This window comes from Heterocephalus glaber, unplaced genomic scaffold, assembly GCF_053883595.1.
Source record: "Heterocephalus glaber isolate CG9 unplaced genomic scaffold, H.glaber_assembly_v1.0 deba00000594, whole genome shotgun sequence".
Classification (NCBI taxonomy): domain Eukaryota; kingdom Metazoa; phylum Chordata; class Mammalia; order Rodentia; family Bathyergidae; genus Heterocephalus; species Heterocephalus glaber.
Genome location: NW_028258151.1, coordinates 29,450,555 through 29,478,038, shown reverse-complemented (window position 1 = coordinate 29,478,038; position 27,484 = coordinate 29,450,555). Strand labels below are relative to the sequence as shown.

Genomic DNA, 27,484 nt, shown 5'->3' with positions numbered 1-27,484 from the left:
ACAATATAGAAAATAGGGTTTGTTTTCTTACATCATAAACAGGACACATAATATTCTTTAGTTTTGTTAGATGGGGCATTGTTTTCAAAATGCATTTGGGCTCAGAGGCAAATCTCAGTTCACATCTTAACACTTACTCGTGATTTTTTTTTGGATAAATCACCTGAAACTTATAGAACTCATTTTCTGAACCTTAAAATGAGGATAAAATGTCCAAATTGTTGGATGATTCAGAAGATTAAGATGAGAAAACATCCATGGAATTAAGGCCCTGATTGAGTATGAGCAGGAATCTGGCGGAGAAGGCCAATCTGAGATGTAATAATGTCATGACTGTGGTCAAGGTATCTTTGGAAAGCTTCCAATAGCAGGGTTGTTGCTGATTTCACTACATCCCATAATGGAGCTGTGATGGACTGTGTTATACATAGCTGTGACTGACAGATTTGTGCAGAAGAGAATTAACGCAAACCACCTGACAAGAGCCATTGGGAGCCCTGAGCCGAACTCGGGACAGGAAATTACTTGCTGGTCTGAGTGTCATGTATTGGCTCTGCCTTTTCCTTGAGCATTTCCTTAACCCACTATAGATACACACACACATGCACACACACACATGCACACAGAGACAAGGCCTTGGAGTGACAAGGAAAATTCAAAAACCTGTTCCACTAATTTTTTAAACAGTAGGCCTCAAAGAACCTTCCATTAGAATGCATCTCAACAAAAGTGGTGGGAAGGAACGTGTCCTCTTGCAGGGACAGAAGGGACCTTGCAGTCTTTTTACAAAATGACCAGCTCCTGGACTGCCTGGGGAAGTCCTGATACCTGGAGGGACAGGAAGGAAAGGAACCGAAAGGCTCCTTAGCCCGTGAGAGGTCACAGCTCTGCTCAGAGCGGTGAGGATACAGGCAGGGGTCGACTTGCTTCTGAGCACACAGGCTTCACCTGTCAGAGCTCAGGACATGAAGCTGACAGAGGGTAAAATGTGAAAAAATGAAAGCATGAATATTTATAATCTTCCCAGATTAATGTTTACAAACATAAAACATAGCTTATCCCCTGTTGTACAGTAAGTTATTTGGAAAGTAAAAACAGATGTCATTTAAAATTCCACTTTTCCTATACCGGGCAGGTTTATTTCTATACTGGAGACTCTGCCAAACGTAATTCATTGATGAAAAGAATAACAAACAGTAAACGCTAAAACCAAAAAGCAATCACATATTTCAGCACTGGATGTCAACAAGGGGGAGGAAGTATTTTCACCATTTGGTTTCCAGATGGTGTCTATCCCTCCAGGAAGCTGCTGGCTCCTCTTACCAGGCTCTAGTTTACACCTTGATACACAATGACACACCCACTACGCTGTCAAGGAAAAATCAAGGCAGATTAGCCCTACATTGTCTTTCCTTTTTTTTTTTTTTGGTACCGGAGATTGAACTCAGGTCCTTGCGCTTGCGCAGCAGGCGGCGAAGCCACTGAGCTAAATCCCCGGCCCCCCTACATTTTTCTTAAGTGGTAATAATTATTGTGACTCCCAGACCATGAAGACAACAGGTCACTCTCTCCACCAATATATTAACATGTAAAAAAGCAAATGGGATGTAAAAGGGTCTACTGCGTTTGACCTAATTAAATCCTCAGTGGCCTTGAGTCTCAGTCTCTGAAGCTCATACATCGTTACTGAGATCTGCTCATTGACAAGGCCACTGTGTGAAATGGCTTTCTCGCCCGAGGTGCGCCTTATGATTGACAATGTAATCTACAAGAATGTTGTGGTGTCAGGAATGCCACGCGGCATGTGATATTTCGATATTGCCAAGGAGGCCTTTCTTAATTGAGATATAGTACCTGTCGTCATCGGTTTTGAAATGTAAAGTTGTCCAGAATGGAGTTAGCCTGTTTCTCTCAAAATTTAGAACAGAAATGTATCAGAGTGCATTCCAATTTGAAAGTGTTAGTATTGGCTCTTGAAATTAAAGAAGCTTATATGTGAGCATGCGCATATCTATGTACCTGCACTTCTATATTAGGTCACAAAGCAAAATCTGTATGTTACTGGGTCGTGGTTGAAAAAAGTGTGAAAACAATGTTTATATGTGATTTTCACCACCGATTAATTTTTTTTTTTTTTTTTTTTTGGTACCGGGGATCGAACTCGGATTCTTGAGCTTGCGCAGTAGTCGGCGAAACCACTGAGCTACATCCCCGGCTCTGATTAACTTTCATGTGAACAGAAAATTTATAAAAATCTAAGTGAAATTATTCAACTGCTTTTGCAAGAATGTGTGTACCTAAAAATTTCACACACACTCATTATTTAATATCAAGATCTCTAAACAAGCATCTGTAGCACGTACATTTTCTATTATTTTGCAGTGGATGCCTACAAATATATGAAAGAGTTGGGAAGATAAGGAAACTTTTCTTTAACATACAAAGACACTTGCTTGTAAATACACAAAGTAGTGAATATCCATAACTGAAACATAGTTTTGGGATGGATAAGTATTATTATCTTTATTTTATAGGAGAATAAATTAAGGATGAGATAATATCTAGAACAAAAGATTTTTTCAGTAAATATTGTAAACAAAATAGTGAACATTTGTTTTAGATGCAGAAGTTAGAATTCCTTAAGAAGTTCCAGTGAAGCTACACACAGGCATCATCAAACCTGGATTCTAACAAAAATGAGATTTTTCTTCTATAGTGAATCCATTTACAGAAGTAACTGAATACATGTTTTACATGAAGCACAGCGTTTTGCCTTCCTTCATTTCATTCTGGCACCTTTACCCACTGTCTCAAAAGAGAAAGTAAAGCACCTTTCTTAGGCAAAAGTGATTTCTTTGAACAATTTTTGGAAATTATATACATAATATTCTTCAAATCTTTTAACCAGGCATGTAATAATACTGGCTTTAGTTATAGAACATATCGTTTTCAATCAACATGAATTTAAGACATCACCATTAACAGAATTCTACCTAAGCTAGTGAAATAATTCTCTTAGCAAAGTCTTTCAACTTATGCGTGATGAATGTGGTGAATCACAAAGTTTTACTCAGATGCCTTCCTATGAAAGTAAATGTACAGGGAGATGAAGGGATGATTCAAGAAAAGGTGGGTTGGTAGACGTTAAAGGCTTACTTCTTTCTAAGTGAATTCTTGAATCTTCAGTTTTATTTTTCCCCACATCTCTGACTGGGAGGATGAAATATTTGCTCTCCAAGTTTCTTTATCCCATCAACACTTGGATTTATGACAACTGCGAGCCTTGCCACAAAACACCATGCCTTACTGTCTGAAGAACATTGGAGAAAGCTCCACAATTTATTGCATTTGTGTGGTGCTGTGGAAAGTGCTTTACTGACAGCATGACACTGAATCCTTACAAAGATTCCCTGTAAGATTATTACCTGTGATGGCCTCAACTCTAAAGATTATTTTCTCTTTGGCTTCATCTCACCTTCCTCCAGAGTAGGTGTTAAACATCAACATAAATTCTTCTCTGGGAATGTTGTAATTTGAAGGTGGGGACTGAGATCTCCAAACTCTTCATGTCATTATGGTAAAAGTGTGCACAGATCATTATGTAAGAAACACTATTTTAATGTTCATATATATTTCCTGAGTACATTTGTAGCTACCAAAAATGCCTGCAGTATATTTCATTTCTATACTGTAGCTTGTCCAAGCCTTGATGAAAATGAATTCCTCCATTTATTAAAAAAAATTGAAAATTAAATACTGCCCTTGAAATTTGCCTTTAAAATGTTAGGCTTTTAATTTTTAATTTTTCATGACTTCCTCAGAGAGCTCAACTTCCATTTATACCTTTTCTTCTGAGTGATTATTTTGGCAAACGTGTGTGTAGAGTTGATGAAAAGGGCCATGTGATATAATAAAGACATCTAATTACACAGAAATGGAAAACACCATTCTGTTGAAAGTATTTTTCCCAGAATGAAGAGTGATTCTTTGTTTGAAAAGACCTTGACCTTTTGACTATGAGCTGATGAGCCATTTTTCCCGAGATTTGTTTCCTCATTGAAACTGAATCTTCTGCATCTTTCAAATGTGGGTTATTGTTCCCTAATTATAATTAGTCACTTGTGAACCAAAATTTTGAGGTAGCATTCATATGAGTCACCTCTCATTTTAAACAAAATGGTTATTAAAAGTTATGGTCACACAAATATATTTAGTTAGAATATCAGCCAAAAATACTGTATACATTAGAATCTTTTGGTATTCTTTTATTTTTAAATTAATTTTATTTGTACATTTTAGGTATAGAATATAATGATATTCATCATTGGAGATTTGTATCTTTACATGATATATATTGATTCTTATTTTTTCCCCATTCCCCTGCTCTCTCTTCAACCCCTCCACCCTATTTACAAAGACTTTGTTTCCCTTTTTAAATTTTCTCATATTAATTCCATTCCCTTCTTTACTTTTCCTTACCCCTCTCATTTCCCCTTCCCCTTTGCACCTTTTCTTCCTATTTCACATTATTTTTTTATCTTTTTGTATGCTTAATTTAAATGTAAATAGATTAGGAACTATACTCTAGAATCCAAATTTTTCAATGATAAATCTTTGAAAAAAAATGAAAATTCCAAGGCAAATCTTATTCGGCTATAGCAGGAGAACTGTAAGTTCAAGGCCAGCTTGAGTAATTTTGCCAGTGAGAATCTCTTTCAAATTAATTAAAAAAAGACTGGAGATATAGCACAGAGAGAAGGTCCAGGGTTTAAACCCTAGCATCATAAAACAAACTCCTAAACTTACTTGGCAATGTTGGTGTGCATGGTGCATGTAAATTCACTCAGATTGTGTTGAAATGTTTGTTGTGCTAATAAAATCTGCTTGTCTCATTCAGGGAAGACCATTTTATGTCCACCTAAAAGATTCCTTAAAGTCTAACTACAAGAATGCCTAATAAAACATACGGACTAACACTAAGAAATGTACATCGATTTGCCAGACATTGCTCCATGGAAAATTTAAATCTAGAAATTTGAGCTCTTTTAAATTCAGCTCTATTTCTATAGTAGCTTATAGTAGCATTTTATGTCTTTTTTGATACAAATGTTCTGATGCTCCTAACCAGTTATTTTTTCTTCTTATTCAGGAATAATGTGTCTGGTTCATAGACAGTCATTTGGCATCATGAGGCATAGGCTGTCCCAGAAGTTCTTTTCTTTGCTGCTGGCCTACTTATCTGTTAGAGTGCCACAGGCATGGGATGGAATACAGGTGCCAGCCATGTCTTCCATCTGATTGTGACTATCGAAATCTGTAAAGAAAGTGTATGAACTTAGTCTAAGTTTGAGGATCAGTTCTGTTGAGACTCCAAAAGGACATGACTGATAATATCTCAGTGCCCATAGGAAAATGATTGTCAGTGAATTTAGGTAGAGTGTAAAGATGGGCAACAGACTCTGAGCATTCCAAGTGAGGGCTACAGTGTAGGGTTAAATGTAATGGTGCCACACTCATCTCCAACCCTACCAGAACTTCCAGTCTACAAATAGTGATGCACATACTACAAACCAATACAGAGTAGTAAATCTCAAACAAACAAACAGAAAACTAATTGGAAAGAGTTAGAAAGGAAGATGTTTGTTTTCCAAAAAAGCATCACCAGCAAATTCAGTAGGAAAATGTAGGCTACAAATTGAAAGTAGATAACAGAGCAGAGGCATGGTAAGAAAACCAGATATCAGACCAGGGAGGGGAACAGAATGCTACAAGTGGAAATTCTGATTATATTTGAAAATCCCCACTTCTGATATTTTATGAGAAAAGGGAACATTGGAAAAAGAGACAGATCCTAAACGAATACTTAACTCTTTGCTAATTAATCCGACACAGTTGAATTTGTTCTATTTTTATCAATATGCATCAATTGCACTAGTTTGTGTGGCCAACAAAATGCTCAATATTCATGAAAATAATATTTGTTCTTTGTATAAAAAATAAACAGAAAACAAAAACAGAAGTTATTGATAAGCCAAGAGGTAAATTAATTATATCACATTTATACCTAAAACTTCCAAGTGTTATCCCATTAAAATGAAGTCCTTTTACATGAGTACTCTTTAACAATAATTGTCTTTTATTGGTAAATATTCAAAATGGGGTTATGTTCTACATTGTACACTATCTTCACTTGCTTTTTACAATAATATATAGTAGACCTTTCTTCATGTAGTAAAAATTACTTTTACATCATTTTATTTTTGTATCTATTCTGTTAAATTAATGTCCTATTCTTTATTAAACCAACTTTTTTATTAGGATTATGATTTTTTTCCTACTTTTCTGATTCTAGGAGTATTCTTCTTTATAGGCAAATCTTTACATACATGTTTAAATTTTTGTTTGGGATCAATTTCCTAGAAATGTACTCAATATATCAAAATGCTACCATTGTGTTAATTCTTTTAATAGACAGATACCTAAAATATCTTCTGAGAGACTGTATGTATTTATACTTTAGTACATGTGCTGCCAAAGCGAGCACTGACTCTATATTTATAATTTATGACACTCCTAGGCACTTTAAAGTAATTTCCTTTTCTTCATGTTGTCCCTATATCAATATTGTATTACTATCTATATTACTGTGGCTTTCAACTATTAGATTCTCAATAATATTACTGAATAATAACAGAATGAATGGATTATATTAAATATAAGAAATAATTCTGCACAGAAGTCAGCAGAAGTTCTGATGAAGCATATTTTGGCTATGGAATGTGGCTATAAAGAGAAGATTAAGGGACCATGAAAATAGTGTGATCTTTTAAATTTCTTATTAAACTATGTGTATGTCAGTTGTATGTTTTTAATTGGATTTTTTTTTTTGGCAGCACCAGGGATCGAACTCAGGACCTTGCACGGTGTCACTGAGCTAAATCCGTGGCCTGTGTCAGTTGTATGTTTTGCAGTATGTTCATTTGAAGAGTTGCCTTTAGGAAAATATAGTCATGGAAAAGAAAGGAAAGAAACTTTTACTTAGTATATGCAAGACAGGATATTAAAAGTTTAGATGCACAATCTTGTTTTACTTCCCATCAACCATTTGAAGTAGCAGTTATTGCTTCTCATTTTAAGATGAGAAAGCAGTGGTGCAGCAAGGTTTAGTGACTTCCCCTAAGTCAAATAGCTATGCAGCAAGGAAGCTGAAAGTGAACCTAGCTTGGCCTAATCTAGACTAATTTGCAGTAAGCCTGTGAGTCTGAAACAGAAACTGTGTTCTTCCCTATGTGCTAAGCTATCAGGAGGGCAGTGTGCTGACTTCTGAGATCAAGATGTCTTTGTAGAGAAAAGGGAACTGTGGGCTTCTGTAAAGGATCCTAGCTCTGAAGTTAACGAGTTCCAGTGTCTGGGAGAACCGACTTCCCACAAGGTCACACGACGGGAGTCAGTGATTTCTGACTCTGCCTACCCCGTGCAGTTTCTTGCCAGTTCTCTTGGAACCAGCCCTGTGGTTTCATTTCATACTGTCAAGGACAAATTCCAGAATCTGATTTTAAGTGAATGAAGGGTGGAAAAAAAAGTGGTGTTGAGTCCTGATAGATAGTGGCTGCTGCCTTTCAAGTATTGAAGTAACTGTCTGCTTTCTTTTCTGAATAGTAATGGCTTTTCTTGTTACAATAAATGGCAAAGATACAGTGGTGGAGATTTAGCAAAGTGTAATTATGATAAGGAGTGAAAGGAATAGGAAACAAAAGCTCTAAAATATAAGGAGTTCTTCACGGAGAAAATGAATCAGTCTGTAAGATCTATTATTTACAGTCCAATGAGTTTGAAGTTCCAAGAAATGGGACTTACAAGTTTTAACACTTTATTCCTAGAGATGACATATCAAAACATAGGTAATAAAAAAAATTGAATGACTTATCTGAATATATTGCTTTTTAATATAATATTTCAATCACTCCAGATTGAATTGAACAACAATAGCAATAATCTGGCTTTAATAATTGGAAAGCTGAAAGAGAGAGTGGGCTCCATGTCTAACTGACTTAATTGGCCATTACCCAGAGTGATGGCTCCTTATTTTCTCTAATACCCACAGATTTCACTGGTTTTTCTTATTTGTTGAAAAATTTCTGCTGCAGTCATGCCCAATTATAGAGAGATAGAATTTCCAAAATTTCAAGAGAGATTGGTCTAGTATAAGTCACATATATTCTTCTTTGCCAACTACTGTCCCTAGGGGTTTTCCCTAGAATGGAGCATGAAGTTCACTCCCCCTGAAGATCCCAGGCCATAGAGTCTACAAAGCTCCCAGGATAGAAAATGAAGTATTAAAAGGGAAGCTATACAACAAACTCTAGTTTCTATTAAATATATTAAAATGAATGTTATATCTTGGTGATATACTAGACAACAAAGGTCCTCCTCTCTTGCACACTTATATTTTGAGCTCTTATTTTGTGTAGAGGCACAGTGTATAGATGTGTAAAGAAGTGGTCTCTAAATCTCAGGAGGACTCTGTAAGGTGAGACTTTTCCCTGTCCTCTCTTCCTACTGAACAAATTAACTTAGAATTTAGTGATTTAAAATGATAACAGTTAACATTAATTTTCTCTCTCAGTTTCAGTGGGTCGGAAAGTAAGGGCAGCCTTGGTGGTACGTTATCTAAAATACTTCCTATCATTAAGATGAATTACTAACTTACAGAAAGAAATGTTTTACTGAGGATTACTGTTTTGCAGGGTGCAGTCCAGGAACATTCCATTGCTTTGGATCTCTAGTAGATGTGCCAAGGGGTAATGATGGTGGAGCAGACCGCTCATGTCATGACCAGGAAACAACTGAGAAGAGGAGATGGATTGGATTCTACAATCCCCTTCCAGGGAATCCTCCCAGTGATTCAAGGACTGTCCATAAAGTTCCACCATTTCCCATTAGCACAAGCCTAGGGATCAAGCCTTAACTAGGTGGTTCTTCAAGATCAAAAATATTCCAGGTACTGCATTAGGGTTTAAATCTAAAGTGTCCGAAACTTCATGTGTTCAAATAGTGATTGGCTCATGGGGGTGTTATGCTCATCAGTAAATTCATTCATTGGTAAGTTCAGAAGTTGGATATGCTGTTAGGAAGTTGGTCCCGGTTGGATGTGGGTCATGACCAGAAAGGGCACGTTTCCCCCCACTGGATCTTTCTGAGTTTTTTGCTTCCAGGCTGCCATGGGTTGAGCACCTTTTCCTCTGCCACATCGCTCTACCAAACTGCTTCTGCCTTGGAGTCTGCTGACCATGGACTGAAACCAGAAGCCAAAAATCAAACCTCTTCTCCTTTAGGTTATTGAGTCAGGTATTTTGTTCCAGTGTCAGGAATGTAACTGAGCCAGGTAGATAGTTCTGACTTGTAATTTCTCTGCAAGTTTCAGTTTAGGAGCTAGTTTGTCCTGAATTCATCTGAAGGCCGGGCTGGGTTTGGGGATGTACTTCCACAATAGCTCACTCACATGACTGGCTTGATTAGGGTCCACTTCTAAGGTGGTTTACTCATATGGCTGGCAAGTTAATGTCCATGTTGGAAGTTTACCCCACTTCCTCTTCATGAGTGCTTATTCCTAGGGCTGCATTAATGCTCACATGACATGTTAGCTGGCTCCCCTCAAACCAAACAGTTCATGCAAGTGATATGGAAACTGCATTGTCTACTAAGACCTAAACTCTGATATCCATAGTCACTTTTGCAATACCCTGTTGGTTACAGTTTTCATGCTTATTTAATGTGGCAGGGATCTGCACAGGTGTTCACATACTATGAGATGAGGATCAATAGTAGCCCTCTTGGAAACTGACACCCAAACATATCCATTGCTGTACTAAGTGCCAGATGGTAAAGCAGGTTCAAGTTGCCTGTGATTGCAATGTTTCACTTAATACACAAGTTTTCATGACTAAACTAGTGGAATGAGACAACTTGTCTCTGAAGATTAGTCTTTTCCAATTAGAAAATTTGATTTCATTTCCCATGGAATGTACTTGGTGGAGCAAGTCTAATATGCCTTGGTTTGTAAATGTTGAAACTGACAATTTAGTTGGTTAAATGATTGTCTCAAGATCATTCCAGTTATGACATAATGCTAACACAGGTGATAATTGGGACACATAGAATAAGTAGTTTAAACATGCATTTTAAAAAAACTATTGGGGCGGGGATTTAGCTCAGTGTTCCTGCCACTGGGCTCATGAGTGCAAGGTCCTGAGTTTGATCCCTGGCACAAAAAAACCAAAAACCTATTAAAATGATACTTACAGAAAAGTTAAAATTCCCTGTGAATCAGCTAGGTCTTTATTATAACATGGATCATAGTTTTTATTCAAATAGCTCAGGAGAGTCTCTGAGAGTTAATTGTAGTCTTGAGCTTCTTGATAATAGTACCCAAATCATTATACACGTAATGTCTCAGACTTTAAGATTGACATTATAATCTCAACCATGACATGTGATTATCAACTTCATTTATATCAACTAGATCTTTGCTTAGAACATCCCATGTGTTAAATAGATGTGTTATTATCATTACTATTACCTGAAAGACTAAATTTAACTGATATCTACACACAATGAAATTGAACTTTAGGCATTTGAGGGGCTTTAGAAGTGTAGACCTAGAGTAGTAAGATAAATTCAGCAATATCCCCATACATAGTTCTTCATTTTCCACACTTACCCAATTCACCTTCCAATACACAACCGCAATCTAGTCTCAGTTTCTTGGGCTTCAAAGACAGAAATGCTATCTATGAAGGCATTTGCGTCAGGGTAGACCTATGCACACAAAATATCATATATTTGCAGGATAAATAAGAAAGAAAATATTTTCCCCCTCAATTTTTATTAGCACACATTTTTATTACATCATAACTACATTTGTTTTGGAAGGCTGGCACATGGATATAGTGTTTTTTGATAATTTTCAACCTCCTTTATCCCCATCCTGGCTCTCGCTTTTTTCCTATGTCTAAACGGTCTAGATTTTTTTCCTATAAACTTTCCTTTGTTTCACTCATTTATTTAACTAATTATGATGTAGGTTTCTAATGCAAGAGAAATAGTGTGATGTTTAACTCTCTGGGTCTGACTCATTTCCTTTAATGTTATGCTCTTAAGTTTCACCCATTTTCCTGCAAATGAATAATTTCATTTTTTATAGGTAAATAGTATTGTACTTTGTATATATACCATATTTTATTTATTTTTCTTCTGCTGATGGGCATCTAGACTATTTCCAGAGCTTAGCTATTGTGAGTCTTGTTTCTATAAACATTTGTATGCCTGTATCACTGTAGATTGATGTCTTTTAACTCTTTCAGAAATACATACCCAGGAGAGGTATGATCAGATCAAACGAAATTTTTATTTTTAGTATTTTGAAGAATCCCCATACTGATTTCCAAAGTGATTGTAGTAGAGTTGACATTCCCACCAACAATGCACAACAATCTTTGCCAATATGTGTTGTTTTTTTGTGTTCCTGATGACTGTCATTCTGATTTGCCTAGATGGAATCCAAGAGTTGTTTTTATTAGTATTTTCCTAGTGGCTAAAGATGAAGAAATTGGGCAATTGTATTGCTTTTGGGAAACATTTATTCAGTTCATTGGCCTATTTTTGATGAGGTCATTTGTTTGGGGGCAATTAATGTTTTGAGTTCTTTATATGTTCTAGATATTAGCCCTCTGTCAGAGAAGAGCAGGCAAATATTTAATCCCATTCTGTAGGTTCTCTTCACTTTGTGGATTGTTTCCTTTGCTGTTCAGAGGCCCTTTAATTTGAGGCGACTCTATTTGTTGATTTTTAAAAATGTATTTTCCTGTACTATTAGGGTTCTCTTCATGAAGCCCTTGCCCATGCTTGTTGCTTCAAGTGTTTCCCCTATGTTATCTTCCAAAAGTGTCGATGTTTCTGTTTTATATCCAAGTCTTTGAGCCATTTTGATTTGATTTTAGTACAGAGTGACAGATGAGGATCTAGTTTTAGTCTTCTCTTTGTGGTAACCAGTTTCCCCAGCACCCAGTGCTTTTGGACTCTGTATCAAAAGCCAGATGACTGAAGGTACATGGGATCATTGCTTTGTCTTCCTTTCTATTCCATTTGTCTGTATGTCTGTTTTTGTGCCAGTGCCATGCTGTTTTAGTTACTATGTATAGCTTTGTAGAATAATAAAATCCAGAATTGTGATGCCTCTCATTTTGCTCTCTCTGCTCTATTTACTGATTTTTTTCTATTCCATATACATTTTAGAATTGATTTTTCAAGTTCAGTGAATAATGTTGTTAGTATTTTAATAGAATTACATTACATTTATAGTTCACTTTTGGTAATATGAGCATTTTTGTGATATTCTGTCTATCCAAAAACAGGGCATGTCTTTGCATTTATGAAATTCTTTATATAAAAATAAATAATAGGACAAGTTTTAGCCAACAATAAAGTTGCAAAATATATTTTTTTCATTAATTGAAGTTAACATGGTGAAAAAAATTTTATTTGCTGGACATTTTTTCTTGTGCTTACTGCAGGCTTTGGAGGAAATAGAATTGATATGTTGAGGAGGCAAAAGTAGAAAAATAGAATACTTTCATATCCCTGAACACATTATGCTCTTGTAAATTTAGCCAACCCTGAAATCAGCTGACTGCTGATTGGAAGAACTGAAGGATAAGAAGCCTGTGTCTGTAAGGCCTGAAATGTACTTATCCAGAGTCCCCCAGGCCTTCTCTTGCTTTACTGCTGAAGCTCTACAAGCTCAGAAAAGGAAGCAAAATTAATCACTGCTTTTTATAACAGTGTAGTGAACCAGAGCCACTGCCAACTGAGCTGACATGAGAAAGACCAAACACATAGGATGTTTGATATGGATTCTGGCCCATGGCAGTATTCTCTATATACTGTCAATAAAGCAAATTATGTAAACTTTTTCATTGAGCAATATAAATATAAGTCCCAAGGTTGCTACCTTTAAGGAAAATAGTCCTTTCCTTTCCTTACACCTTGAGAGTCTGCTGTATATCCTGAGTTTAGAAAACCTAGGGTCCAGAATGACTGCTAAATTCTAGGAATCATTTCCCAATCTATTTTATATTTCCACTGGAGCACAGTTCCAATGTTTCTGTGTGATCTTGTGGCACTTGACCTGTAGTCCAACAGAGAAAACCTGTCTGTCAATAATAATAATAATAATAATAATAATAGTAATGATGATAGCTATATAGCTGATATTTATGGAACTAAAGTCATTATATGCTGTTAGATATTAATCTTATCATTTAATAAGTCTTTAACCCAGAAATTCTCGCACAAAGAGACACAGATATGGTAAAAAATAAATTCAAACTTACACAAGGAATAAGCAGCACATATGGGATTTGAAGGGTAGTCAATAATCTGAATTTGTAAATGTTGCTCTATAGAAGCATATGTATACTGTATGGAATTCATCATTGTGCTGATATAAAACTACCATGTTGGCAGAGCACACAAAATCAGTTTACCTTTTTTATCCTTGATATATTTCATGGGAGGACATCTTGTAGATCTCAGTAGAATGAAAGCTGTTTCCCAAAAGGATAAATGATGGTGTCTAGAAGGGTTGAGGGATGGGTACACTGGCTGCTTCCAAGAAGGTGGACTCTGGAAATGTAGGCGGGCAGAGTGTATGTGAAAGATTAAGAACCGAAGCAAGAAACAAATCTAAATCCTGGGTAGTTTCTGGGTTTTAATGTTTTCCCATCCTCTAGTCAAAAAGTAGAAAAGACTCTCATGTTGCTCGAGAGGCACAGAAATTTGTTGTCCATTAGTGTGGAATCTTTAGTCAATGCGTAAAGCAGGTCAATCTTGGAGCTTTTCCTATCTCAGTAGATGCCTTCCTGTAATTCCAGCATCTTCCTCACATAATGTTGATGAGAGAGGACGATATCCACAAATACCTGCAATTAAGAAACAGAATCAGGTTCTTTCATTGACTGTCAGGAGACAGAGAAATGGAGGAGATGGCTAACATGAGATCTGTAACTCTCGACAAAGACATAGAAAGTTGAAAGCCCTGTTTTAGATAATTCTTATGGACTTATCTTGTATGCTCTACATTTGCTAATTCAGTTCAATCTCATTTAGTAGATGATTCATTCTAGTTGGTAAAATAATGAGAATTAGATCACTACCTCTAAAAAGAATTTCTTTGAGTTTAGACAGGCAATTTAACTCTTAAATGCCAAAATATATTCCCTGGGTAAGTCACCACAAAATGTCTGACTTTATGCCTGAGTTATTAATGATACTTACAAAGAACATGGAACATATATTTTATGCCCTAATTGAAAAGTACAGTAAATGAAAGTAGATTCATCTTTATAAAAAGTTCCTGTGAACTAAAACACATTAACTTCAAGAAGATTATATAACAGTGTTTGACCTTTCTCCTCTCCTTTTACTCAACCTTCATTTGTTTCAGTAAAATGAAAGACAACTCTGAATGCTGCATCCAGATTTTGGTTTCCTCAAAGAATGCAGGACAAGAAAAACATGTCTAAGACACAGAATTAGTAGGTGACTCTAGGACATGTCAACACTAAGAGCCAATCCTGAATTGATCTGGCTCCATAAGCCTCAGAAGGATCCTCCAAACTGAATCTAAATCATGCCTTTTCTGAGCCACACTATGGATTTGCTGCCAGATACCATGAGCAGCTGATTTGGACAAATTCACGCATTTCTGAGTTGTTGGAAACAGTACTTTCTCAAAGACTCCCTAGGACTGAGCTCCTTTGCTTGCTCACTGAGTAATAGTGCATGGGAATCAAGTGCCTGGTCACTGGGTTCCTGTGAGAAGCAATACCCCTGGAGATTGTGCAGGTGACATGGTTATAGTGCCATTTTAAATTTATCTACAGTCTATTACAAAACCAAAATATATTGGAAAGAGCATGCTAATGTTTTTTCAAGACAGGTCCAAAATTGCTTAGACGGTGTACCAAGCTACATTTCAAATTTTATTTGTACCTTAAAGTGGAAACTATTTTACATCTATGTCAATATATATACAGGAATAAACACAGCGTTGGTTATTTTTTGACTGTGGCTCTTTTTTCTTAGTTTTTCAATCCTAGACTGGTTGCTCTAAATGCTTTAGTAAGAAATTCTAATTTTAAACCTAACACCAGAAAAATGTTGTTTAATAACAATATTTGTTGGTCACTTGTTAAGAGCCAAAAGTTTTTTTCTAAGCTCTTAAATGAATTAACTTAATGTTCACATTAACCTTAAGTGGCATGTGCTATAATTAATTTATTTGGTGGCTAAGCAAACTGAGCCAAAGAGCTGTGGAACTTGATCCAGATTCTACAACAAATATATTGTGGAAGTGAAATTTGAGCCCAGGAGATCTGGCTCCCTAAACCCAGCCTCCAACCTTACTTAAATTCTCTTCGGAAAAAGAACAACTGAAAGACGAAGACATTTGTTATGTCTTATGCATTAAGTGAGCCAGACTTGGGCAGCATATCAGTCCTAACCACCTCTTCAAATCAGTTGCTATTTTGTTGTTGTCTTTTTAATATGTGTCATGTGATTTGAAAACAATATCTAAAGCCAGATGTAGAGTAGAAACAGTCTTCCTTATTCTATATATTATGCGTCTAATTGTGAAGCTCAACCTTGCTTTAGATTTCTCACTAATACCGATGCCTCAAATTAATATCATGGACATTTCAAGTCCTAGGATCTTCCCACTGGGAGGAAATGAGAAAGAAAATGTGTAAGAGAGAAGTGTGAAAGATGCTTTAGAGACAAAAGATCAAATAATGTTTATGGGCAGGTAGGACATAAGACATCAAAGTATCCTGGAACATAGGAGGAGCAGTTTAGTTTGCAAGAAAGTGTTATGTGATGATCAAAAAGAGACAAAATCATTTAAAGAGCAAAATAAAAGAGATGTATTAAGAATCAGGGGGAGATGTGGAGGACAGGATGACTGGGGAGTAAAAATGATCAAGATGTGAAATGTATGCATATCAGTTCTCCAAGGGAGATGTAATTACTGTGTATCACAAACATATATGAATAAAAATTTAAAAAGAGAAAATAGCTGAGCTTGCTAGGTGTGTGTTGTCCCAGGTGCATTCGTCTGCTAAGAAGCAAAGGGGCTGGGAGTGCAATCGTGGCTTTGAAATGTGTAGGAAATTGTAACAACTGCTGTGGAAAATTATAATAAGAGTTAACGTGTTGGTCTATAGTTATAGTTTCTGTATATTTTGTGCAGTTGCCACAGAAACCCTGTCATCTTGTACTGCATCTCAATTCAGACCTGACAGTAGGAGTGTGGGAGATAGGGTACAGTGTGCACGTGAGTTTTAATTAATGTAGTGGTTGACAGAGGTGAAATGTAATAGTCTGAGTGTAACCCTGATGTCTCTAATTCTCATTCTCTGAACACCATGAGGTATTTCTGAAAGTACCCGTAAAGTGTCTCCTCTGAGCTCCACAGGGCAATCAGCCAGTAGCTAAGGAGCCCCTGCTTTGTCTTTCATGCCTCTCAGCCTTTATAGAGGACAGTTGCTGCTGTGCCCTGTGGTGAATGACATCTGTCCCTCAGGAGACACCAGGCTCATTCCAGTTTACCGGTGGCTTCGAGGAACACCACTGCATTCACGGTGCCATTGCCACACCAGGCTGCTTTGATCTCCCATGCACGTCCAACACAGCTACAGTTACGGGGCTACCTTGTCCACCAGGTACTCCTGGTACCCATCCGCCCACCTGAGTGCTGTGGGAGAGCAGTCTCGGGAGCCCTGATGAGTGTTGTTAAGTTTGGAATGTCATATCTGCAAAATTTCCGTGGTTCTTTTGCATTGTTTGCATTTGCCCGAGGTCTATGAAGCAGCTCTTTCTGTCAAGGTTTCGTTTGTTTGTCTTAATAGACTTTTGGATTTCAGAAAACCCAAGCATACATAGGGTAGGTGGGCTGGGAGATCAATCCCAGTAGCCATCTTAACCTCAGAATATCTCTTCTTTGAACAGCTCTGGTTTTAATGTTGGTCCAAGTTTGTTGTGCCTGGTTCCCTCTCTTTTGGAATGTGTTTCCGCTTCATTTGATTGAGCATGAATAGGCTTCTGCTACCCTACTCCCCCACCAGTGAGACAGAGCTATGAAAATGATCTTGGTAGTGGACACAGCGTGGGCTCCCCCTGGACCTCCTGCCACACGATGATGCCATGCTGTTGTTCCTTAGGGGAAGGTATGCAATCAGTGAATGGCCAATTCCTCATCTTTTTCTTCATTCTCATGTAGTTGAAAGAAAAAATTCAATCACCAAGGTGGGCACAGTGCATATGTCTGTAATCCCAGCACTTTGAGAGGCTGAGCCAGGAGGATCACGTGTTCAAATCCTGCCTGGGCCACAAAGTGAGACTCTGCCTCAAAAATTTAAAAGTAAAATAAGAAAGGCAGGAGATGTAGCTCGAGGTGAGCTGCCAAAAATTAAAGGAATTATCATCAGATATTCATAAAAACTATCACCAATTACTCATAATCCCTCAGTACATATCTTCTTTTCTCCAGAGGGGGAAAAAGAAGCACTATTCCAGAGTTTTAGCCTTTAGAAATAATTTCTGTTGCTGGGAGGATGTATGTGTATGAAGACTGCATTGCACCCTTCTATTGGCGAAAGAGGGACAAGATGACATATTTGCTTCTTTCTCCCAAGCCTGATCTTTCTCAATACTATTTATTCAAGAACAATGCTGTACAAATTTCATTTCTGACTCCTTCCTTATCTTGCAGCAGGGGTAGCTGATAAGGCATGTCTGTCACCTACAGGTCCCCGGGACTCCACATGTTTCTTAGGCAGAGATGGGTCTGGAAGTGGCCAGTAGAAATCCAAGGCTCCCTGTATTCCTGAGCTCCCCTTGTGGTTACTGAAAACTTCCCCAAAGTACTCTCCCTAAAAGGAAATATTCAGATTTTCATTTTTTGATCCACTGAAGAAGGATATAATGACCAAATTTCTAAAGTGGAATTGTTGTTAATAAAAGGAAGATGATGGGGAAAAAAATCATTTCTACTCAGAAGAATTTCAGATTGTGTTTCCTATTGTTACTGATCTTGCTGCACATGGGAAAAGACAGGGTTTGTAAAAGGGCGACTGCTCTCCCAGACATGGAGGCCTTGTACAAAGTTACTTGGTAATGAAATTCCCCACAGCAGCCCCCTGCACTGTCCATTCATATTGCTTTTCCACCTGTCCCCACAGTGGTGTCTGTTTGCTCAGCCCACATGCAACAAGGCTGTGTTTGTAAGGAAGGGCCCTTTCATTTGCAGTCTATTTAGAAGTCTTGACAGAAAACCCCATGAAAAGCTCCTCAATTCAAATTCTCCTTTAATGACTTGCTCCATTCATCAGCGATGGCATGTAGGGGGAGCATCCTTAGGGTTTGACTTTTTCCACTATGGGAGAAGACAAGAAAGCATTTTCTGTAAAGCTCCTGATGTGCCCTGATTTTTAAACAACAGGTTATAGTGAGAGAATGAATTTGAAGCGTAAACTTTTGTTGATAAAAACTTTATCAAATGCACAAAATATGTAATCTTCTACTCCCAAAGCTGTTTGCATTTTGAGACATTGAGTTGCTCCCTAGGTCTCCAATTCAGCTTATTCCACTTCAGCAAATGCAATTCGCCCCCACACCCCTGAGTTGTTTGTTTCTCACTGCATTTGTTTGAGTGTCCTATTGTAAGAGAATTATATTCGTAGTTACTGTGGTAACCTAGGCCAAAGGATAAAGTACAATTATCCAAAGTCTATAGCTTGGGATAGAGCATATTTAGTAAAGTATATGGGAGTAGGGACATATCTATTTTGTATATTCAATTCTTTATTTTTTTCTCTGATTCTTAAAATTCTTTTCTTTTGGTATGTCTTCTTAATTTGTAGAGAAAACAACCCAGTTGATTATTAGATGATTAACTGCTTAAAATCCTAGAATATTTTATGTTAAGTAGGACAAAACATGAAGGGTTCTGTGTTTGCTTATAGGTATTGTTCTTTTGTAGTAACTTTGTTCATAAGGTTAAATGGTGTTTCTGTGGACTCCCTGAAAACCTTGTAGTTTCTCTTCTCATCATCTGGGATACCTTTCAATTCTTCAGTTGGAATGTGTCCTACAAGAATTCAGGGGCTATGTCTGCCACATTCAGTGCAGGATACTTTCTACTCAGAACAGCACAGGGCATATAGTGTAGACCCAGTGAGTATTTCTTTAGTGAATGAATGCCTCATTCAGTCTGCCATGCTGTATTTCCAAGAACCCTCTCAGAAGAAAGTTCCTGAAAAAAGTACAGATTAAATAGAAGAAAATTCACTGAAGTCTCCATTTCCCACTAATGTGTTTTGCTTCTTACCTTTGTTTTCCAGTATTAAATCTGCTTAAGAGAATGTTAAGTAATTACGAAGAGACAAAGATAATACCAGATTTCTGTCCTCCATGAGCTTAGAAATTTGTAATGGTCTCAGAGACAGTAAAATTCTTGAGGGTTATGGAGTAGCAAGGCACTCAAGAAATCAGATAAAATGAAGTTTACTATAATCTATGGAAAGCAAATATTCCATATTATGAAATAGTTTTGAGAGTGAAGCAAATGTATTTTTGCCTCAAGCACAAAATATAAAATTGTGCCAAAAATTAGTAATTAAATTAAGCAGTATTTTAATCAGCATTGTTTAAAATTTCATACTAATACTAAAAACCCATTGTATTAATGACAGAATTACTTTTTCTATTTTTTTCTTTTGCTTCAGGCTCTGTTATAATTTGGCATGGCCTTGGTAGCTAATATTAATAAGAAGGTTTTTAAAGCTGAGATTTAAGAGATTTGGTTATCAGCACTGTAAAGGGAAATAAAAGATGTTTTGAGAGAATCTGAATTGGCCTCATGTGACCAAATAGAGGAACTTATTAGATTCTAAGTCATAAGATGAGTCAAAGATGAGTCAAAGATGTAGGTCTTAAATGTAGAACAAGTATAATTGATGGAAACCTAGAATCTTTGGCTCCAAATATGGCATTATTAATGAAACACTGGAGAGATGTGAATATTCTTCAGCAGATAAAGTGAACTTATATTTAAACTAATAATAAAATTAATACATTTTTAAAATCCAGTAGGAATTTTAACTCACTTGTCAATGGAAGGGACATATGTTTTGATGCTTTTGTCTCCTTCTAAAACAACTTATCAAAAGAGAGCATCAATTTTTTTCTTTCTGATGTGAATCAACTACAAAAATAACCCACAGCTTTTGATATTTAATCCAAATATTTACTGACTTTTGTTTCATTCATCCCACTACAGAATAAGAATGAAAGTCTCAGGGAAATCATAGCCTCACTGAGAAACTGTTACCTAATTAGACAATGCTTCCATGACACTACTGAAGTTTCTCCTGTCTATCCCAATATGTTCTGTCCCATGACTGAGTAGCTTCTCCCTCACTTCAGAGTGACACATTCCCTTCCTAGGATATATTAATAGTTTCATTTAGGTTGTACTCTATTCTGTTTTTCCCCTTAGACATTTTTTCTATTACAGATTGTACCCTATTTCTGTTGTAGATTTTGTGTTCATTGCAAAGTTTAATTCTAAGAATGCAGACATTGTTTATTCATTTCCAAATTTTGAGAATGAAGGGTAAATGTCTTAAATTGTCAGGAGTTATCAGACATAATTATGACTTACTTTCCAAGAATATACCAAAATAAATGTCAATAAATAAGCAAAGTGATATAGGGTAAAAATATAGAGGTGAAAACATAGACTGCACCATTAAAAACGGAAGTGACAAGATGTCAACAGCTGATGCCTCTAGCTGATGAGTATAAAAGTGTTTATTTTTCTTATTTGCCAACTTCCCTTTTAGTTTGAAATAATAAAAAACAGAAGAGAAATTAAGCTATCCAAAAACATGTGTCTTTACATTTGAAACTCTCTCATCTGATAAACTTTGGAGTGGTTTTAGTCAATTAAAAAATTTGCCATTCTTTTGATTTTAAAAGGATAATTACAAGTAAATGACTCAATCTTAACTCACAGGGCCATACTTTTACTGAGATTTTCTTATACCAAATAAGAGTTCTGAGTCACTGTGCTTATAAACCATTGCCACAACCTAATATTTAATTCCCTTTTCAGTTTCTCTCAAATAGAAGTTGCATTTTTAAAACACAATGAAAGAAATCACAGAGGGACTTAAATGCAAAACTCGTTTATGTTTTATGCTTTTTAGATTTCTCACCCACATGAATTTGACAACAAAGCTTTTACTTACTAATACCAACCCTTAACAAAGCATTCACTTTGATTTTTATATAAATAGGAAGTCTCTGGCTGTTTCATCCGTTTGTATAATATTTAATTGAATGCTGTGATAAAATAAGTTTTAGAAATGATACAAGCTAACCAGCACCTGGCCAGTATGTGTTTCAACTCAGGGACCAGAGGTACTCTGCTCATCAGAGCCCAGAGGCAAACATACAGGTTGCTACAAGTATATGTATACTTTGCAAAAAGAATTGGGAGCCCCAGCAAATCCAGTGGTCTCATTAGGTTGAGGGATTTAAGAGTAGCTTCTGCTGTATTCTAATTTTGTATTAATATCCAAAAGTTTTTTAAATCAAATTTTTAAAACTTATTTGGTGGCTGTTTCATTATGTTAGACATGGATGCTTTCTGCCACCATCCTCAAAAATATTCATACATGGAGAAATTGAATTTTGTTTACCATGAACCTATGTTACAGATTTTGAGAGTGCTAGAGGAAGAAGACCCACAGATAGCCTGGGGCTTTCTAGAGTGTTCGTGCAAGCAAGCTTTTCTAGATGTGTGACAGCTGAGCCTTCAGAATAGTGAACATAGTTGAGAAGTTCCTGGAAGGTTTGAATGACTGGTGATATTGAAGGGGAGGATTATGTTGGATGAAAGAATATGGGAACATTCTCAAGAAAAATTAATTTTCTTCTTTTGTCCATCGAAAATTTGTGGAGTCAGAAAGGAGCAACATCATAGGAATGGAAAGAACCCAAGAGTTATTTATCAAGATGGACATATAGTCTAGTGTTATGAAACAGAGGATTTCTAAGACAGAGTTCTGTGACCAGTGATAGAACTCGTGACAGAAAACTATGAGAAAATTTCATTTTTTTTCTTGATAGAGGTTCCTCAAATATGACCTGAAGTTTCTTCAATTCCATCTGTTTTCACTTTATTGCAAGAGAATTACTTATAACCCTATAATAATAAATGTTTGACAGAAAATGGATTCTTGGCATTTATCAGAATTTGGAATTATGTAGTTATTTTGTCATGATAGCTTTTGCAACCATCCTTTTTTCCATTAGAGTAAAATTAACCCCTTAGGGCTAGGGATTTAGCTCAATGGTCTTGCTGCCTGCCTCACAAGTGCCATGATTGGAGTTTGATCCCTGGTACAAAAAAAAAAAAAAATTAACACCCTGGCTACCAAATTATAGCCACTTCTTAATCCCTGGAACCTTGAAATGAACATGTTATTTACATGAAGAAAATAATTTTGGAGATGTTATTGAATTAAGAATCTCGATATGGAAGATTATCTTGGATTTTCCACATGGATCCATTGTAAGACAAGAACCCTTATAAAGAAAAGAGAGAAGCAGAAGAGCCAAAGGCAGGAAAATGACAGAATCAAAGAGCAGAGTGAAGTGAGACCACAAGCCAAGGACTGCAGGAAATGTTAAAGCTGAAAAAGCAAGGACAGTGATTCTCTCCCTAGAGAATCCAGAAGGAACACAATTCCACTCTCTTCTTGACTTCAACCAAGTAATATCCATATCAGACTTCAGACTCCACAAAAATAAGGTAAGAATTTTTTGTTTTATGTCACTAAATTCATAATATAGCAGTAACGGGGCTCTCACATTGACACTGAGGATCTGGAGAGCTGTAACCATATCTATTTAGTTTACCAGTCATCTAACGAAGACCTTGCACATAGTAGGCAATTTATACATATTTGTTGAATAATTATTTGAGTAAATAAGGCAGTATTTACTCCCCAAATAATATCAACAGTTTAAAAGAAAGGTGAAATACATGCTAAAGTATCAAATGACAAAGATTTTAAAAACATGATCCTTTTTGCAATTCATAAATTACTCAGGTAAAATTATTGAATGTTACCCTCTTATGTAAACTGAATAATATTTGCAGTTATACTCAATTTTTAATCATCTCCTAAAATGCATATAATTTTCAAAATGTCTGGGTATGTTATTTCTTTTCAAAGATCTTCTAGAAAGAAGGCCATATTGCAAAACACATTTTTATACATGCTATGAGAAGTAAGGATATGAGCTTACTTAGCCATTCCCATCCAGAAATCTTTATTGTTGCTTTGACATATCCACAAGGCCTCTTCAATCTCAGCATAATAGTTAGGAGAAGTCTAAGTTGAAAGTCCAGATTCTGATGAATGAACTAGACCTCACAGTTAAATCAAATATTCACAGAGAATGCAAATGACCATTGGGTACAATCCACCAACTTCATCAAACAAGCTTCACCTTCCAGCAGAAATTATACCAGTTCATTTTAAAGAACTGGAAATTCAGCAGCAATTGTCTCCTTTTGTTAAGTTTGTTCAGGTCAATGACTGACTGAACCTCTTGATCCCTTTTTTGGTTTTTTATCTTTTGTCTCCTTTTTTTCAGTTTTTTAATTAATTATATTATTACATTTAAGGTATACAATATAATGACATTTATCATTGGAAATTTGCACCTTTACATAATCCATCTTAGTTCTTATTTTTTCCCCATTCCCCAGACCTCTCTTCAACCCCTCTACCCATCCCTATCTACAAAGACTTTGTTTCCATTTTTTCTTTTTCTCATATTAATTCCATTCCTTTCTTTCTTTTCCCCTCCCCTTCCATTTCCCCTTCCCTTTGCACCTTTTCTTCCTATTTCATGTTATCTATTGTACCTTTTACTTCTTATTTACACTTTCAGTTTCTCAAAACTCTTCTGGGGGTGCTCTCCTTTTAAAGGTGGTAATATACCAGAATGACCTGGGAAGCTGGTAAAAACACAGGGTAAAGAAGCCTTCAGATGTGATGGGGAATCATGAATGTCTATCAAGTCCCAAGGTGATACTACTACTCATCTAGAAGAATCACCAATGAAGCAGAGGCTGCCCATGTACTGCTCTGTTCTCTTTACCAGCTTTTGTAACTGATAGCTAATCACAAGTCACTGCAGTTTTGTTTCCTTCAAGGATTCCCCTGACCAAAGAGAGCCTCCTGTCTGAGAGATTGTAGGAGCACTTCCTATTCTTCCATACCACTCCACTCCTCCCAACTGGACCCCCCAACACACATATTGGCTATAAAATGGCAGCTTACTTTATCTCCAACTTTATGGTACAATCCAACATCCCAAGCCTCCCTGGGTCAGCCCAAAGCTAGACTCTGGCTGAGCTCACACACTTGTTTAGCTGTTTTTCACCTGTTCTCTTCTTCACTAACCCTCCTTGCCCTTAAACCGTGTCCTTAATAAGTCATCATTCTCATCTCAGCCTCTGCTTCCATGGAGCCAGGGCTATGGAACTTCCCTTTTAGTCACAGGACAACTTGGCTCACTGTATCGATGACTAGCTGGCTCCTTGGACAGCAAAACTGGAATAAGTATTTTTAATTACCAACATAAAATGAGTACAATATCAATATAGAACACTGAAACCCTTGATACATAAAATGTGACTGGTCATAATAAGTTTTCAATCTCTGTGCCCACTCTAAGCAACAAAAAGATTATATTTTTTCAAATCTGTACTCAATCTGATATTCTCAGAAAAGACTCATTTTTTTCTCTGACCTTTTGACTTAAAACTGGTTGCTGTTTTATGCTGTTATAATTCCTGAACCTAAAGAGTATAGCACTTACTCTGGTTTGCTATGAATGTTATATTTTATTTTCTTTTAATTTAATATGTGTCTTCTTGCTCTACTGTAAGCTCTTTAAAAAAACCCCAAGAAATGACAACTTTGATATGCTGAATAATGCTTACTATAAAATTGGGACATAGAATTTAATAGCTCATCAAACAAATGCTTATGGAAATGGCAATTTTTAAAAGTATGCATGTTATAGCTTGTATCTATATGTGCCCAAAGAGCCTCATGTGCTCATAGGTGTGATTTTCAGAGGTGGCTAAATCTAGGGTGTTTGAATGTGGATAAGGTTGTGATAATTAAATTATTTCACTGATTGGTTTAGCATTGTTCTATGGTTAAGTGATGGGAAGCCCCACCCTGGGTGTGGGTAGCACTACTCAGAAGGTTTGAGGCATGGTAGATGGAATAAAAGGAAAAGATGGGCTTGCTGCTGCCTCCTGCCTGCTACACTATGGACTGTTTCTGCTCTGCCATGGCCCTCTGCCATGCCACCCTGTCTTAGAGCCAGCTGAATATGTACTGAAACCTCTACAAACTTTGAGCAAAAATAAAACTTTCCTCTTCTAACCTGTGGGAGTTGGGTATTTTGTCTAAGTAATGAGAAAAGTAACTAAGAAAGTGGAAGACTTAAAAATTCTCACTATGAAAGTCAGATTTCCTCACTAAGTCTGTGTACCAGAGATAAATACTGCAGACAAATATATACAAGTGCCCCCTCAGTCCTGAGACTACAGAATAAGTGACTTTACTATAACTAGTCAAGAACTTAAAAATAAGGAGGAAAATAGGAATTTTGGAATAACTGTCTACTTAGCCAGAAGACTAATTTATGACTTTGTGTACATGATTTGTATTTATAGTTCTAAGTAGAAGCCTGAAATTAACAGCACAAATTGACTTTCTATCATAGGCTAACCCCAACCCACTTTGTGTTTTTTGCTGGATGAAATTACTTTGCATTCACTATTGTGTTTATGATATAAGCATGTGGATGTAATTACGAGAAAATGTCCTCACTTTTTGATATACTAAGCAGTTTTTAAATAGTTCAACATTTTCCACATAATCAAAGAGTAAGATAAAAGTATGCATATTATTGTTCTGTCCATGCTTTTCTAGTACAAAAGTGTCAAACTACATTATTACAATAAATCTTGACACATGTCTCCTAAAAAATCTAGTTTGAACTTGAGATGGAAAGTCAGGAGAATCTAATGAATAATTGTTGGAAAGCTAACTAAGTGAAGAAAATGCAAACCAAAGACATTAAAAATCAATTTAGAAACAAATAGCATTTTGTCAGACTTAAAAATTATTCACTGACAGTCAGAGTTATATCCAAATCTCCAAGACAACATGGAAAATGAGGCTTACGGAAACTAATTAACAATTAGTCTAGTAATTTCTTTTTTATCCATTTCATTTTGAAACAACTTCACAAATACATACTTTGTCATACATAGACTCACAGAGAGCCATACTCTTTCTGGAAATAAATCAAGTCACCCCCAGTAGTGCTAAAATCCAAAGTGCCATGCTGGAGAGCATTAAGGAATTTACTGAAATGGATGTGGACTGTCTTCCTCTCTTAGTCATCAGGTTTTAAATAGAAATGAGAGAGTAAATTTCTGCCCACATCACACTGTGTGTCTTCTCTGATTCACTACTCTCATTCATCTTGCAGCTCCCTAATTTGTAAAGATGCAGAAAATGTATAAATATTCATGGCAACTCTGGAAATACACCGTGCTGTGCTCAGTCTTCCATTAGAAATGGGCAGAACATCAAACAGGGCTGGAGATGAGGCTCCGAAAGATACACTTGTCTTGTCATTGGATGAGAGTGGAAAACTGTCATGATTATGTCAGAGAAGAATTTCACAGCTGGATCTGTGAGCGTGGTTCCTGTTTACAGCTTAGGCCATTGGATCTCAAACTTTCTATGTATCATCAGCACCTGGGGAGAGGGGAGTTGAAATGACCAATATCTATGTCCAGTACCCAAAGTTTCTAATACAACCTAGGTGTTGGTCGTTTGACACATTTTTCCAAATGATTACCATATGCAGCCTGAGCCAAGAGCCACAGGTTTAATTATTGCTAAGTTATGTTATGCCACTCTAACAAGCTAATTTTGGGGTATCATGCTCAGGAAAGAAAGTCAAAGAAAAAATGCAATTAATATAGTATAAATATTATAACGGTAATATTTTCAGGGCATGGTAAGGGATGAAATGGAACCCCTGAGATAGTTCATTTATCTCAAAAACTGGAATGAGATTCATAGAAATCTTTTTAGAAGCCCTGCATGATGTGTGGGGTGGATAGGTGGGTAGGAGGGACAACGGTCAACAGGAAACTTCCACTAAGGATGTGTTAAATGTACAGTGATGAATGGACTTGAAAAAACAAAGCATTTGTGGAATGTAGTAGAGTGACATGGCTACTTCA

The 27,484-nt window shown here is 36.5% G+C and overlaps 1 protein-coding gene across 25 annotated transcripts in view; it reads left to right on the top strand.

Annotated features, from left to right (window-relative positions):
* Positions 1-27,484, top strand: part of Lrrc4c (leucine rich repeat containing 4C) — a 1,178,862-nt gene that overhangs the window by 108,772 nt on the left and 1,042,606 nt on the right. For 4 of the 25 annotated variants that reach the window (XM_087205617.1, XM_087205613.1, XM_087205607.1 and 1 more), the window contains exon 2: positions 21,843-22,939. The exons of the other annotated variants lie outside the window; for them this stretch is intronic. The gene's annotated coding sequence lies outside the window, so the exon portion shown is untranslated. The remainder of the gene's footprint in view (positions 1-21,842; positions 22,940-27,484) is intronic. 25 annotated transcript variants of the gene reach the window in all.